This window comes from Megascapheus bottae, chromosome 4 (genome assembly GCF_031878675.1).
Source record: "Megascapheus bottae isolate mThoBot1 chromosome 4, mThoBot2.hap1, whole genome shotgun sequence".
Taxonomy (NCBI): domain Eukaryota; kingdom Metazoa; phylum Chordata; class Mammalia; order Rodentia; family Geomyidae; genus Megascapheus; species Megascapheus bottae.
Genome location: NC_143512.1, coordinates 21502469 through 21506076, shown reverse-complemented (window position 1 = coordinate 21506076; position 3608 = coordinate 21502469). Strand labels below are relative to the sequence as shown.

Below are 3608 nucleotides of genomic sequence, written 5' to 3'. Positions count from 1 at the left end.
GGGAGTTTTGCCTAGTGGTAGAATGCTTGCCTAGCCTGCACGAAGACCCGGGTTCGATTCCTCGGTGCCACATACATAGAAAAAAAGCCGGAAGTGGTGCTGAGGCTCACGTGGTAGAGTTCTGGCCTTGAGAAAAAAAATCCAAGGACGGTGCTCAGGCCCTGAGCTCAAGCCCAGGTATGGCACAAAAAAAAAAAAAAAAAAAAAAGTTAAGGTAGGGCGGGGAACTGAAGGCAACGGCCCACGCAGCAACATGCCCAAATTTTGTTGTGACTACTGAGACACATACCTCACCCATGACTCTCCACCTGTGAGAAAGACACACTGCAGTGGTAGGAAACATAAAGAGAACGTGAAAGACTACTATCAGAAATGGATGGAAGCGCAGGCAAGACAAGACAACGGCTGCATTTCAAGAAGGGAAGATACCTCCCACTCCATTCTCTGCTCCTTCTGCTCCTCTTCCTACCAGGGCAATGATCCCACCACCTCCCAGTCTCCCGGATCCTTTTCGACCTGGTATGATGCCAACACCCCACATGGGAGGCCCTCCCATGATGCCAATGATGGGCCCACCTCCTCCTGGGATGATGCCTGTGGGACCTGCTCCTGGAATGAGGCCACCTATGGGAGGCCACATGCCAATGATACCTGGGACTCCAATGATGAGGCCTCCTGCTCCTCCCATGATGGTGCCAACTCGGCCAGGAATGACTCAACCAGACAGATAAGGAAGGGGGGGGGGGCTCTATCAGTTTTACATTATTTGTTCAAGTTCATCAGGAGATAATTGTGCTGAGACTCCGAGTATTTTCCCAGTAAGTCTTGCTTCCTTTTTCAAGATAATAGATTTGGAGGAGGAGAGAAGTGGGACAAAAAGTACAGATTTCATTTGTATTGTGAAATGTGAAAATAAAACTGCCAGCTCTTTAAAAAAAAAAGTTAAGGTATTTGTTTATAAGCAATTGAATGAATAATTGTGAAATGTCCAGAATATCTAGACATGAGTTATCATTCATTCAACCCAAAAAGAAATGAGTTTTCAAATCTTGAAGGAAAATGAAGGAAATTTTAATGTTCTTGATCACATATGCATATAGAAAAAGATAATACAGTATGTTACAACTATATAATACGTTAGACAAAGCCTAGCTATTGTGTTATTATAACAAATATATCAATGCCTGAAGAGAAGGAAGAATGAATTGAGAGGGATTTTTAGGACAATAAACCTACATTTATGACATTATAACCATAAGATGACATCATATATATTTAACCAAACCCACATAATATACAACACCAAATAAACATACAATATACATTTTAGCATTCAGGTAAAAATCTTTTATTCTTTGTAAATTGATATTAACTAAGGCCATTAGTGTACCATTCCTTGGAGGGTATGAAAAAAAAAGGGAGACTTTTTGTATATATAGAAATTGATAAGGGATATAAAAGAACATTTTGTAAATAATTCCTCAAAATATAGTTGTGAAACTACAACTGCTCTAAACACACACACACACACACACACACACACACACACACACACCAGAAAGACTTCACACCCAAATCTATTTGCACATTCTGATCTGTGATCATTTAGTTTTTATGTTGTCATTTGAACTATTGGAAATGTAATTGTGCAAAGCAAATTATATTTGATGAGTCTAATTCTAATGTCTTGGTGGAAAATGATTTGAAATATCCACATTGCCTCTGTGCTAATTAGCATTTCTTCTTCCTATCTCAACTCAGTTGCCTTTTATTTTTTGAATGTGGATGCTCTGAGTTGCTTTACTTTATATAAGCACTGAATGTCTTTACTAATCCTCAATCCACACAGAAACATCACTGTGAATCTGTGTACAAGAAAGGAAAAATCAGTTTTTTGAAGTAAATAGTCAAAATAATATTGTCCTTAAAATCAACTTCAATAACTGTTTCCTTGTGAATATTATCTTGTTTTATTATTTTTAAAATTTTTTGGAACATAGTCTTTACACTACCAAAATTAAAATTCTTGTCTGTTATGATATTACTGGTATGATGAAATCATTTAAACATGATTTCTGATTATATTTATTTACTTAATTCCTCAGGGCTAATTTTTAATCCCATCATACCAATAATAAAGAGATTTTTGACACTGACAATCAGTGTGTAAACACAAATGGTGATTCACAGTTACAAATGTGAATCAAAATAATAATACTTGCTTACAAAAATCATGCTCAAATGAATGTTATTTCACCTATTTGATATGTAGATGTACAAATAATTGAACAATGATTAGTTTTTTCTGCATGCTTCAGAGTTCTTACCTGTTGTAACTTCTTGGAGTTTATTTATAATACTCTCTTTTATTTGATGTAAGAGTTGCAAATCTTTGTGTTTATAAAATTGAAAGATCCAATTTATATTCATTTAAGGTCCATAGTTTATCTTCAATATACGCTTAAGACAAGGAAGTTCAAATTTCACATGAGAAAAAAGTCTGATGTGAAAGTCTTTTTTTTTTTTCCAGTCCCTGGCCTTGGGCTCAGGGCCTGAGCATTGTCCATGGGTTTTCTCAAAGCTCAATCTCTATCACTTGAGCCACAGAACAATTTCTGGCTTTTAGCAAAACAAATCGGGTCTTCCCTCATGCTAGGCAAGCACTCTACCATTAGGCCAAATTCCTGGCCCCCAAAGTCAAAAATTTTTTTTCAAGTACTTTAAACCTATTTAAGATTTATAGCAAAGCTGCAAAAATAGCATATGAAATCATGTACACATGGAACCAGTTTTTCCTAAGATTAAGATATATATATATATATTTATAAAACCAGAGCATAATTATTGAAAACTGAAATCGTCAGTTCAATACTTAGAGATAGTGTTTGAATTCAGCATCTCCATAAATATCATTTTTACTGCTGTTCTACGCTCTGTTTAGGAATGCATCGATCATTTAGATTTTTTCCTCAATTTGCCCCATACCTCCCAAGATCTTGACCCTTTTGAAGATTGTTTTCATCCGTGCTGGTTTCTCAGTGTCCTTCAGTTTTTGTGTGTTTGTGTGTGTTATTTACTGATACGTGTAACAAACTTACTCCTTTGGGTGAAGATGAAATTCCTTATGCTCTTCAGGTATGCCTGGTCAGTATCATGACCATGTTGGTATCTCACAGCATTGGTAATGTTAATCTTCAATTTAACATTGTGGTGCCCTTCATTATAAAGTTAATCTCTTCCCACTTGTAGATGGCATGTTGAGAAAGTGTTTTGACAATATACGAAAATGTTTCTCTTAAAATTGTCTCAACTACTTTTACTATTCATCTCTATAAGCTTACACATATTGTTCTTTATTCCTTCCATGTTTGTACACTTAACTGGAATCGCTGTTTGAAGAGCTGCTTTTAATTCTCCATTCATATGCTTGTTTACTTGATTAGTATTTCAGTATGCAAAAAAGCATTTTTCTTTCATCCTATGGGTTACTTTATTGCTTGAATTACTCCAACTGTACTCTTCATTCAGTTTAACTCTGAGCTTCATCAAAAAGATGCTGAATCTTTTGAAAATCATTTCAACAGCTTTATCTAGTAGGGAGCAGCCTC

General features: G+C 35.9%; 1 pseudogene; it reads left to right on the top strand.

Moving 5' to 3' along the window:
- Window positions 1–233: 233 nt before the first annotated feature.
- Window positions 234–731, top strand: LOC150064140 (U1 small nuclear ribonucleoprotein C pseudogene; annotated as a pseudogene).
- Window positions 732–3608: the final 2877 nt, after the last annotated feature.